The sequence below is a fragment of the Corvus hawaiiensis genome, chromosome 3 (genome assembly GCF_020740725.1).
Source record: "Corvus hawaiiensis isolate bCorHaw1 chromosome 3, bCorHaw1.pri.cur, whole genome shotgun sequence".
Classification (NCBI taxonomy): Eukaryota; Metazoa; Chordata; class Aves; order Passeriformes; family Corvidae; genus Corvus; species Corvus hawaiiensis.
Genome location: NC_063215.1, coordinates 113,858,034 through 113,871,730, shown reverse-complemented (window position 1 = coordinate 113,871,730; position 13,697 = coordinate 113,858,034). Strand labels below are relative to the sequence as shown.

Here is a 13,697-nt window from a genome sequence, read left to right as displayed (position 1 = left end):
TAAGCCAAAGTGCAGTAGCAAATATTTCAATAAATTCAAATTTTCCTATTAGTGGTGCTACAGCACCTTTATGAAATTGCACAGTAACTTCATTGGAGATAATCACTGCTACAGGTTGATGCACACAGTACAGTATGTGACTGAGCAGCATTTGTTCTGGCACTGAAATATGTAAGAGATCTTGCAGGTATGGATTTTGTATCAAGATTTTTGCCCTGGCTCAAACACTGTAAGGGAATTTCACACTATCCAGATTCAGGAATATAAATTATTCTTTCAGAATTAAATGTTTGTGTACCCTCCTGCTCAAATTAATTCTTCAAGGGTCTCACCTTGACTACGAGATGAACGTTTTGTGACAATGCAAGGTGTAACAGTGGGACTCTACAGGTAGCAAGGTAAAAAATTCTCCTTCCATGGAATTTCTGAAGCACACCCCTCCCTTCCCTGTCCCCCTTCCTGCAGTGGCAATGGAAGTATTTGGCAGGCAGTCTTTTTTGGCAGGGATGTTTTGTCATTTTCTAGGGCTGCTGATGAGGTGATGTATTTTCTGTCAGGGGAAATTAAGAGGCATATTCCCCAGCCTGATAGGAAGAGAGGGCTTGAATGATTTCCTGAGAAGCTTCTGTATGTAGCGTGCAAGATTTCTAATTTTTATTTTGACAGCAGAAGCATCTCCCTACTATAATTAATCACTGCATCGCTGCAATCCAAATTTCATTATATCCATTAGAGTGTGCACACACATGCATACTTGTACCATGGGCAAGGCTGAGACTATGCTTGGACCCAAAAGGCAAAGGCAGATGATATATTTTAAAGTAGTACAGAGAGACCTCAACACTGCATACCAGCACTCCTAATGTCTTTTAGACATTAAACTTTTTACAGTTAATGATGTTTATCCTACCTGGCAATCATTGCTGGGCAGGAGCAGTTGTAGAGCGGCAAACAGTCATTTGCAATTTACTCCTTAATTTACAATAAATAAAGGCCATGTTTTATTTCTGGGTCTTGTATTACTCAGAGGCATGTTATTCGTCTGTCTCAGCAATATTATCCGTAAGAAACAATACTTATCTGCCACAATGGAGTACTTGTGAGTTAGTACAATCAAATTTAGACAGTATTAGGTCCAGTCCTCAAGGGGAAGGTGCTTCATACCCAGCACATGTTATTCTAGTAAATTTTACACAGCTAAATGAATTCCTCTACTTCTCCCATATTCCAGTCAGGAGACTGGTTTTTAGCAGGAATTTAATGCTGTAAGAGCAGATGGCAGAACAGTAAGTGATCCTTTTATTTTCTATCACCTATTCTATCTTACATACAAATCTGACCTTAAGATTCTGGGAACAGCACATACCTAACACCATCTATATGGAAGCAAATCCTTTCAAAGTGAAACCATGCTTCATAGTCTTCAACTACTGAGCCCCAGGGAGAGATGCAAATTTGGAGACTGGCCTTTTGGAAACCAAGAGAGTGAAAATGAAGGCTCCAATACCATGAAATGCTGTGCCTGGGATGGGGTGCACTCTCACTTCAGAACCTTTAGGAAAAATAGCCATCACCATTTGAAGGGTGTCCTTTAATTTCTATTATAATCTGTTGGAGATTTTTCACTGGCATTATGTCTGCTGGGGGACCTGCTGGATTTAATTCTGTTCAGGAGTTTTATGGTACAGCAGAATAGAACATGTTAATGAAAAGTCTTGTACAATACTTTGCAGATGATATTTCAATATAGAGTGGACCAAAGTAGAATACCACATAATACACACATGAAGGCTTGTCACTTCTGAAAAATGAAATTGTTCCAAGTGTTATGCTCCCTAAACATAAAAAATTCCATTTTCTGACATCAAGCAAAAATCTACAGGATTGAAACATCTCATTATTTTTTGGCTTGTACAGTCTATGTTTTCATGCCTACAATAAGGTAAAAGGCTTTTTTTAGGAAGAAAAACAGGGCATTTTAAAGAAGAAAAACAGGGCATTGATGGAGGCTGAGTCATCTTTAACCTTTTATCCAAATTCTCTTTGTACTTCAATGTTTTGATACATTTAAATGGGGGGAAAAGGGGGGGAAAAAGAAAATTAAGGAAATGGTAACTATTAAAACTAAGAAGTCAGTCATCTTTAATTCTCTTGTTATTTTTACAACTCTGAATTTTCTCATTTTTCAAAGAGTAGCTCTGGCTTTTGATCCTTTGTACCAGAAATCTCTGTCACAGATGAGAAAAATCAAAGAGAAGAACATGGCACTGGTTCATGTGCGAAACTGGCTGGTTTTGCAGCCGCTGCGGCAGCACCTGACTTGATTTTGCAGAGAGTAACGAAACAAAAAACTGTCCTACTTTTAGTTTTTGAAGTTTAAACCAAGTAACTTAAGCTTCAACTTCTCAAGACAGTAAGACTCCCAGAGTCTAAAGAAACTAGACAGAAGCTGTATTTTTAACTATGAACTTGCACCAAGTATTTAGGGATTTGTCAAGGTGAAAAAACAACAAACAAAAAACCCAAACAAACCAAAAAACCCACCACAAGCTTAATTTCTATATTTTTATTTATATTTTGCCTGAAATAAATTACCTTTTCTACACATTTTCATAAGAAAGCAGTAGGCAAAGGTAAAAAGTTAACACTTAACTGGGCAGATTAAAGGCTGCTTTATAAATTCAGAAAACAATCAAATGGAGATCAGAGAGAAATAATTTGATATACTATCCACTAAAAATGAAACCAACAAAATAACATATAAAAACACCTAAGTCGTATTTTCAGCTGATACAGCTCAAACTGTTTAAAGTTGAGTGAAGAAACCTCTAAACGTATTCTCTCTTAAACAAAATAGTAACAGTCCTCCATTGCATAAATCCTTCAGTGCTCTCCCAACATGTATGCTGCAGGTAAGTCATGCCCTCAGAGGACAGAAGGATTAAAGACATTATTTTCCATTATCAATTAATCAGGGAGAGGGAATATCCAGGGAATTGTTTTCTGGATATTCAGATTGTCATCTTCTTTTCCTCTTCCTTTTCTAATACTTTCTCTTTACTTTTTCCATCTCTCCCAACATGTTCTTCCCCCACTTTCCAGCTTCCCAACTTGCCTCTGTCTTAATGCTATGCTTTCCTCCATTCCTGCATGACCTACCTAATTCTTTACCTTACTCTACTGGGCCATTTGCAATCCTCCCTACTATCTGCCAGAAGGGGAGAGGGATTTGATATTCTCAAGAGGCAGCATATCCAAGGACAAGCCAATACTCAGAGGTGGACCCATGTCAGCCTTCTAATGGAGTGAACTCCCTGGAGAAGGCTGAACAGCAGCAACAAAAGTCATTATTTATTATAACAAACAAGGGTAATTAACATCCTAAACTGAAGAAAACTCAAATGACCAGGATATAGGAACAGGAAAAAGGATGTAAGCAACCTTGCTCCTACACAAAGGGTCTCTACAGAGAGGTCCCCAGTACCAATCTAACAGTCAATCCTTCACTGTCTTTGAGGGGAGCAAACTCTGCTCTCAAGGTCTTTGTAGTGTTTCCAAGAGCCGAGGAGCTGCTTTAGGTTCATCCCTGCTGTGTCTCAGCTCCCAGGCTTACATGCTTACAGCTTTCTGTTGTTGTTTCTCCTTGCTACTACAGGCTCCAGGGCCTGGATTTCACTCAAACACACACAAGGGAATGAGCATCTCCCTCCTTCCTAGGGTAAGTCTACTCTGAAAAATCTTAAATAAATTGGTTGGCAAATATTTCACTTCTGACAAATGCAAGAGATTGCAGCAGTGTACTAGAGTTTTGGTTTTGGGGTTTTTTGGTGAATTTTGCGCCTGATATTTCCTGTACACAATTTATGCCACAATTTGGTTTCTAGTCTCTTTACAGCACAGCCTTTTCTCTTGCAAGAAGCTGCTTTGCCCCACGTACATGAGAACATTCTTTTCTTTCCGCTATCCATCCTTTTTGCTCCATGCCAAAGGTTTACCTAACCACGGGACTGGTTTAACCTTTTCATTTCTGGCTGGTAGGGGCAACTGCCGGTTTGCACGTTGCTTTTTGCTTGGCCCCTAATGCCAGCAGCCCAGTGAGCCAGGTCTGCTTTATCCCCTTCAGCACACATCCCATTGAGGCCAGAGTGCACTGGAGACCTGCCAACCAGGAAATTTGGCAACTTCTCCACTTTACTTAGACTGGTTACGACTCCTTGCTTTTTTCCTACTTATCTCACTGGAACATCATGCATATCTATATCTATATCTTCAGCTATATATCTCTATATATATATATCTCAGTACCAAGAAGCACAAGCACTTAAATCTCTTCCCATAAATATATGCAGTTCTGTTGCAAGTCAGGATGCTGTGACTAACCCCCAATAAATTGGTATTTACTAATAAATGAGCATCTTCTCAGGACACACAAGCTCTCACAGCTCTGCTGTCTTTAGTTCTGGGTAATTATCTTTGAACTTTCAAGATCTTTTGCCAGTTACCTTCCTCAGACAGGCATAATTGTTTCTACAAAGAACATTTCAACTCCATCTGTCCCACTTAAGAGGAACAAGAACACAAAAAGAGAAATTCTCCTCTGAACCACCCTGAAACCTCCCTATGATGATGCAAAATGACCAAATAGGATTAGACACTGAAGATTTCTCACTTTGAATCATGCCTACCTGCCCATCAAACAATCATCTGTAATTATCAAAAAGATTCGAGAGCTCTCATATCCATGTTTCTCCTTTAAAACCAGCAAGCTGACCTAGACTTAATCTGCAGTTTTGGAGCTATGGTGACATGTGAAGGCTGTGGTTTATCAATGTAATTTTAACTCCATTTAGTTTGCCTCCTGCTACTGAGAAAAATCAAATTAACTGCAGCCAAAGAGGTTACCTTGCACTACAGGAGTATTTTTCTTTTCCTTAAAGCAATTCTAGACTACTCAGAATAATAGCATACCAAAATAGAGCCATAAGCACGAGTCTATATATTATTTGACAAATTACTTCATTGTTTGGTCCATTATAAGCAGTACAATAACATTTAAATACAGAATACCTATGAAAATGAACAATAGGATGTAACAAAGTTCATGCAAACCTTGCACATTTCTATAAAATTATGCAGTTTGGGGATTTTAATATCTTTCATAAAAATCAGAAGCTAATACAGCCAGGGCATCTTTCTAAATAGAAACCAATAACTGTATAGCTCTTAGGATTATCAATCAAGGTGAGACAAACAAAAATTGGCCGAAATGGCAAAGAAAGTATTTTAAATTTCGTATGCAGGCTGTAAAAAGGTAGAATAAGATAGTGCAGAAGCAGCGTACATCAACCAAAGGATATAAATGCCTTCGAGGAAAACCAGTCAAAACCAAATAAGAATAAGTAAATTTGAGTTGTAGATGCGTTTGGAAAATAAGCATGAAAAATTCCTAACATACCATGTCTTTGCAACCTTGATTTTGCTTCCTTGTTCGTCTATCCCTTGCCAAGAGAGAAGTCTTTGGGGGAAAAATACCAGCATGGCATGGCAGACCATCATCCAAGACAAAGATATGTGCTGACCTTGAAATTAGATGTACAAGTTTAATACCTACTCTCTATGCCCTTAGGTCATGATTTTGCTAACTAAACATTAATCTTCCTTCATGTAGTCTCAGGTCTTGGTTACTTCTTTAAAGAAATAGTAACAACTGCTAGGTTTGCAAGGTTGTATCTTCAAAGATCAACACATTAATCAATCTTTATCAAGGTATGACTCAAACCCCACTTCTCAAAGTGATTTTCTGGAGATCTCTGTAGAGTTTATTCTTCTTTCAAAATGATTTGGGGTTTGATTCATTAATCTGCCTGCTGGGATTTCCAGCAAGGTCAAGGCCATCCCTGCAATAGCATGCATCAACCCCTACCTTCACCCTGACTGCATATAACCTTGCCCCAACTCTGCACCACATTCCTGCTGATGCCACGGTGCCTATTGGGCCACTTTGACTCCATGCTGAGAAGTCACAGTACCATTTGATTTACTGACAGAAACAGGCTCAGAGAAGGGGACTCGGGACAGCAGTTTTTACAGTTCTCCCTAAGAAGATTTGCTTGTTGCACAGGAACTCATCTCGGTGACATCTGGCAGCATTTATGACACATCCCCATCTCGTGTGGCTGACTGATGTCATAAATTTCAGTCACCCTTGCCTTTGAGAAATGTTAATAATGAAAACTCATCAACAAGCAGTAATAATTTGTACTGCTGAGTAGATAGATGCCTTTCTGACTACTCAGAATTATTGGCAGATCTCAGGGTCTTAAAGAACAGCTGTCACAGAGAAATACACCTGCAAACAAACATGCAGTATGCCTTCAAGTGTGATTTGTTATAAGATATAAAGTGCTAACTCTCTCAACAAACTGGACTGATTACAAGGAGAAGTTAGACAGCATTCTGCATCATTTAAAATGATAAAACCAGAGAAAAGGCAGTGCAGGCACACAAATGGGAAGCTTAAAAGGAATGACTTAGTCCCCCCTCCCAACAGTAAGAGTGATTGATAGTCACACAGGTTATACATTCATTTTCACTTGCCTAGTCGCATAGACACTTTGGAACTAGCTGCTTTATCACAGACTTAAAAACTAGCTGTAAGCCTAATACAAATTTTCCTTCCACTATTACTGTTTTCACTAGGTAAAGCTTAAAATGACAGGTAACTAATTAAGTGTAATAAACTTGACACATACATTTTCAGGAGCTTGCTTGGCAAAGGATTTTGAATGTGCAGGGCAGAAAAGCAACTCTGGATACAGAAAGACCACTGTTGCTATCAGTTTCATGAGCAATACCATATTTAGTACTGCTCTTGAGCATCAGGATGCTGGGTAAGAATAGATATTTGTTTCCAAGAATAAAATTTCTTGATCAAGCACTTCAAGCTAAATGCTTCATAAGCAAGACCCATGTATATACCACACAGACATGAAAGTCTCAAAGACACACTCACGAAAAAGCCAACATGGTATTGAACCAACATCATTACTTAGGGCAGGGAAGAAAAAACAGGGATGTGTTTTACAATTGCTAGAATTTGGGGTTAGATTACATGTCAGTAATTTCATAATTCTCATCTATCAGATGCTTTCTAGAACAATGTTTTTCCCCAACAAGCACTGCTTCACTGAGTCATGCTGCTCCACCTACACAAGTTTTAGTAACCCAGGAAAAGAGGGGAAAGGTGAAAAACACATTAATATTTTCATTGTTTTTTACAGCAACTTTACAATGAGTTACAGCACATATGAGCCTTCAGGTACAATCAGAATGGAAATTATGCTACTCTACCTATTTAAATAAAACCCTGCAATACATTATTTTGCAACTACTTTACATTACTGGTACTATCAAAAAACTGAACTTAAAAGTAAAGGTCTCCTTATTTATGCCCTGATTTAAAAACAAAATTTGAGTTAGATTTGAATGTACAGTGAGTAATTTAAGGATTTAAAATACTGCTAAAGCTCTCCTTCAATTTTTTTCTATAGAGGACATAACAAGACTAGGACATGCAGTGTTCAGAAGCAGTTTGAAAGAAATTTTAAAAATTTCCTGCAAAATACAGAGTATACACTCAAACAGCTTCAGAGTACCTGCACTGCTGAGAGCAGTGCAGAGAACAAATATCAAAGCATCATTTATAGCCACTAACTGTATGTAGGTACTATGTGTACATACATATATGTGTATGTAGGTACACATCGTGGGTACACATGTAGGTACCCACGATGTGTACCTACAGTTAAGTATGACAGAAAATAATGAATTCAATAGAGAAAAAATTGTCCAAACAAAACCATACCTTTAATTCTTTTTACTATTCACAGCATTTTAACCAATTATACATAACCATGAATTAATCGAATGCTTTAATAATGTGTCCCAAAGTTTGGCACCCATGAGAAGTGTGCTTTCTCATCTCACTCTCACTCATATCACTAACATTCTCATATTGAATTCCTGTTTTCAGACATGGCCAGACAGCTCACCCTCCAACACTATTATTCCTGGCTTTGGTTCTGAAATATGTCCTACTGTAAACTGGACAACATTCTCTGCTTTTAGTCTTCTCTTGACATCTTCAATTCTATACCTGCAGCTCAATATTTTTTCTGAGAACCACTGCTTCTTTGTGTTTATTTTCATATTAAACCACAAGAGATTGTATTTTATTGCTTTTTGTCATGCAGGCATGTCTAATAAATTTTTTGGCTTGGGCTTTCCTGCTTTAGGCTCTCTAGAGGCATAGACAATTCTCTTTTGTAAGATGGAACTTTCTGTATGTTGTGTGTTGCAGAGACTGATGGTCTCTTCCACTTTTTTTTTAATATATTTACATTACAGCAGTCAAGAGACCTTTACAGGAAGATCTCACTGTGAATACAAAACAAGGCATTTAGAAACTTATTTAGTAACTGTACTATCAGGTACACAGGCCAGAGAAATTTGTTTTCTTCCTTTCTTCTGAAGTCAACTAATTTTTAACCGAGAAACATAGTATTATTTTCACCATATTGAGTCTGAAAGATCATTAGCAGGAACATGATAAACTAATACTTTAAAAAGACCCTTAAACTAAAAATGCCTCTTGTAGATTGTAACAACTAGCCTTAAGGTTGGTTTTAGAATCATAGAATGGTTTGGATCGGGAAGGACCTTAAAGCCCATCTTGTTCCAACCTGCCTGCCACGGGCAGGGATGCCTTCCATTACACCAGGTTACTCCAAGCCCTGTCCAACCTGGCCTTGAACACGTCTGGGGATGAGGCAGCCACAGCTTCCCTGGGCAACGTCTGCCAGTGCCTCACCAACCTCACAGGGAAGAATTTCTTCCTGGGATCTAACCTAAACCTACCCTCTGTCAATTTAAAGCCATTCCCCCTTGTACTGTTGCTCCATGTTGTCTTTGGTTACAATGTAAGACGTAACCAAAAGTATGTATTCTATCACCATCTGTTAAAACCAGGTGGGGCAGACTTCTTTATCTTTTCCATGACACATCCCTGATAACTCCCTCTGGATAGCTATCTTCTGTTAATGGGCCATCCAGCCTCACTGCATGACTCATAAAATTACATCATCCCATTGTGAGATGTTCCGCCCAGGGGGAGGAACCAAGCATTCCTACCTGGATATAATCTGAAGTTTGGAACACCACAGTCAGCCCTACCTACTGGATTCCCAGAGGACAAGAGCGACCACTGGACCTTCAGGTGAAGACCAGACCCTTCTACAGGATCACCACTTCAACAGGATCACTTCATCTGGACTGCTACCACCACCCTGACTAACAGGGTGTCAGGTTGTATCCTGACTCTGTCAGTGTTCTTGTACTTCTGCATTTATTTTAATTTTGCTATTAACTTATAATTCTGACTTGCAATCTCCCACTGGTTTGTTTTCAAACTAGTTCAGATGCCCTTGTAAAAAGTCCTTCCCCAGCCCTCTTGGAGCCCCTTTAGGTACTGGAAGGTGCCTTAGGTCTCCCCAGAGCCCTCTCTTCCCCAGTCAGTTCTCTCAGTCTGTCTTTCTGGGAGAGGCACTCCAGCACTCTGTGCATCTCCCAGCCTTTCTCTGGACTCTCTCCCCTATGTCCACCTACTGCCCACAGTGCTCTAAGATGCAGCCTGGGATGCAGCTGGCTTTACAGGCTGCAAGCACACATTGCTGGGTCATGTTAATGTCATCGGCAAACATGCCCCTCCTTGTCTAATTAGGAGCACAAGGCTCAGCACAGAACTTTTGCTCTTTTACTCGTCTAGAGTGCCTAGAGAAACTATAAGCCATAAATGTATATTAAAATGTGTAACAATTGTTACCAGATACAGAGGGGGAAAATTTTCAGAAGCTTTCCTTTCTTGCAGATTACATCAGATAAGAGTCACCTGTATCTCAATCCCATTTAGATAAGGAATCACTCATTTGATGAATACAGCAATGCCAAAATAAACAGCTGAACATTCTTACTGTGCTGCAAAATCTGCAATCTGTATTTCCCTGTTCATTCTCACAGTGGTTCCAAAGAGAGGAAAAACCTGAAATATCCTACTCAAAAGCTGCCTCATGAATCACAAGAGAAGTGTGGTATAATTCTCCAGATTAGAGAGTGAATAAAGTTTAGCAAACAGTTTCACATGTGCGGTTGTGTCAGTAATACCATCTAAATATGTAACGAAAAAACACAATAGGCAGTACAGTTGAAGCCTGACAATTTTTGTTACCCTCTCTGCCATTTGTTCAAAATTAACCTGGGTATTTTCACAAAAACTAGAGTTGGAGCTGGGTGACTATATCCTAAATCAACTGATATGAAAGGATTCTATTTGAAAGATCTACTTAAGCTAGCAGCATATTCCTGACAAACCCAACAAGAACAAGCTGTTCTTCACAAACCCCTTGGAAGGCAGTGAGACTGTCACTAACAGCTAATGATTAATGGAACACATGTCCAGAAGTCTCCTGAAAGAAGGTAATAATAGAAAAAAAAAGAAACAGCAAAACCTCCAACCCTCCTGTCTGCTTTCCACTAAGCAGCACGAAAACAGAGACACAGGGTTGCAGCCTAAGGCATTCCCCAAGTCAACAGACAGTCAGGAACAGCTAAGAAATGGCTCAGTCTCAATGAGCACCTAAACCTCTAGCTATATGGTCTAGAAATTCTTCTTAGAGGCATTCCTCTCTCACAGATAGCTGTTATCCATACAAAACCGTTTCACTGGTAAAACAACATGAATATTTTGGTATTACACAAATTCAGTAGGTAATTGAGCAGAGCCTTGAAAATCAGATTATCAAATGGTCAAAGGAATTATTCTGTCAAGTGGTTCATAAATTATGACATGATGGACTGACACCTCTCTGAATGCTTTTTCTCAATTTCTATGTTACTCCTGTACAAGACTTTTGCACAGCACAATCAATGAAACCTGGCATTTGATGCCCACCTGCTGATTAAACTTGCTTCATTCTGAATCTATCAGAAGACCTATAAAGCTCAGAGAATTGTTTGGAAGCTCATAGGTTTCACTTGCTGCTAGGGAAAGACCAAAAAAGACCAGGTCTCATCAACAACCGCAGGAGGGAAGAAAGGAAAGGAGAAGAGATAGAGAGAAGCTGTATTTCTGCAGAATCACATGTACCAAGCCAAGAAAACTTTGCTGCACAAATCTAGCACCCAAAGCAACAACCACAAATTAATCCCCTAACTGGGTTTTTACAAGGTTCTTACACATTCAGATTCAGTTTTGTGACAAGAAATTCACACACTGATTTCATTTTCCAACTAGAAATAGATTGAGAATTGCGTATTATGCTGGAAGCAAATATGCTGCAGGGTTTGCTGTTGTCTCTGATGCTCCAGTCCTGGTTAGCAACCACGAATTCAGAGGGACCACATGGAATAAATACATTTCCCTGTAATCAAGCTTCCACGGACCTACACGATATGGTTAGCAGCAATGTTTTTCACACTTTATTTATTGGAATGAATTCTGTTCACTTGTAGACAGATGTACTGAGAGATATGCTAAAAATCTCTTTTAAAAATTTCAGCAGTCTCATGCTGCAGAACAAAGGCCAGATGAAGCTTTTAAGGACCTACCACTTAAATTCCATCTGCAGGTAGTGGCAAGCTAGGGTTGATATGGAAGCACTACGTATGTAAACCTGCAGGCTTGCAGAATGCTCTGAACATAATATAATTAGGAACGGGAGCTGGAAACATGCGTGTGATGAAATATACTTCCTGTGCATGCACTTCCTGGCTGTTACAGGTGACAAGAATATGAATGTTAAAATTAACTATATCATAATTACTGTAATTTGTACTGAAAGAAGCTGAAGGCTATACTCACATGCTCATATAATAGTATTAAAGGGTTTACACACAAACAGGTGTTCTAAAACTTACTACTTTTTTTTCTTTCAATATTTATGGAAAGATGTATTACTAAGGCTACTAAATTCCCAGGCTAGAAAGTAAAAATTAAGGTCTGTCATTAATTTAGTATTCATACCTCAAAAACTATTTTCTAAATGCTTTTCTACATATAGTTCTGCCACAATACACATGATGGCATTTGCTATTTACAAGCACATCAATGTTGCAAATAGTTTTCATTTTCACCCACGCCCTAGTACACAGTTTCCATAACCAAAAAAAACCCAAAAAGCCCAAAAAAAACCCAACCAAAACAAAACAAAAAAAACCCACCACCTTTTAGACTGTTTATACATTCTTGGTGCTTGGTGTTCGTCCTACGGTTCTCATATTAAATCTGTGAGTCCTATTATATTTTACCATTGTTTAAAACCAAAACTACACTAACATTAGTCTTGACTATTTGGGAAAAAAACCAAACCAAATTTGCTACTTCATATCCAGATACCCAGAAACATCATTCCGGTTCAGCCAAAACCCATTAACAAGCTTATTTCTTCACTGGATCAAATTTTCAAAGAAAAAAACAAATCTTAAAATATTGTTAGAGATCATGCTTACAAAGGACCATATGGTTCCATGAAAGAACCATAACTGAGAATCCATATCCAAATAAACCTGAACTTTCTAAAATAATGAGATAGCATTTGCAGCAAGATTTGTACAATCATGTTCAGTATTACAGGCTACACCCTGCTCTCTCTAGTGCATGTAACCTGTGATTTTAAATTGTTTCTTGATCTCAAGAGTTTCTAAACATGAATGTCAGCAATCAACGAATATGTGAATAGATTGGGACTTTGGTCATTGAAGGATCAAGACTTTAGCATAAGCACAGCAGGTTTCAGAACAAAACAATTTTCAATATCATCTGAGGGAAGTTATTTACAGCTATCCTGCTCTATGCTGTTTAAAACTCAACACTAGAAGAATCCAAATATCCATAATTTTGCATTCAATGTGAGCATACTACCTAAAGCTTACATACTAACTAAATATACAGTTACTAATGACAGTAAATTAGAAAATCCAATGGTAAAACCAGCAGTTTCAGGCCAACCAGCTCTGACTTCTGACTTCTGCTGCCAAATTAGATGCTAAGATCCAGGAGCTCACTAGTTACATGGCAACTGGCTTGCCAGCCCTGCAAGCCAAGTACCTCGATCCCAGAAGATTAGCAAAAATTTTGCATTCAATAAAACTCTACAACTGCAGAGTTACAAACCAGAATTGGAGCAGTCAGACACCCAAGACCCCAGCCCAAGCACTGCCCCATGTGCTCTGCACAAGTCTGCTGCCTTATTGCTCCACTCCTGGTTTAATTTCTGCTTGCATTCTTCATTGGAAGGGAGAATTCTGCATGTCTGATGAGATTTTTAAAAATAATTTAATAATTACGTAAGTACACAGAAATTGCCTAATTATCCTTGAGATTCCTAGGGGGGTGGGGAGGGAAGAATAAAAATCCCCAAACTTGCACCAACCATGTCTTGCAAGTTAGTAAAATATTGCATTTCTCTGTCAGTGATCTCTTCCAGAATGCAAGGATGTTCTCCTAAAATTAATGACTTCACCTCAAATTCATCCTCTCTCCATTATCTGTGCTGGCAGTTCACGTTGAAGATTTCTTCCACTTATTACTTATCAAGAGCACCAGATATATGGACCACTTAAAAAGGAATCAGAGATCCTTCCAT

At 38.7% G+C, this 13,697-nt stretch overlaps 1 protein-coding gene across 9 annotated transcripts in view; it reads right to left on the bottom strand.

Annotated features, from left to right (window-relative positions):
- KIF16B (kinesin family member 16B) overlaps positions 1 to 13,697 on the bottom strand; it is a 160,442-nt gene that overhangs the window by 27,834 nt on the left and 118,911 nt on the right. Inside the window, exon 26 of one of the 9 annotated variants that reach the window (XR_007201974.1) lies at positions 5,456 to 5,579. The exons of the other annotated variants lie outside the window; for them this stretch is intronic. The gene's annotated coding sequence lies outside the window, so the exon portion shown is untranslated. The remainder of the gene's footprint in view (positions 1 to 5,455; positions 5,580 to 13,697) is intronic. 9 annotated transcript variants of the gene reach the window in all.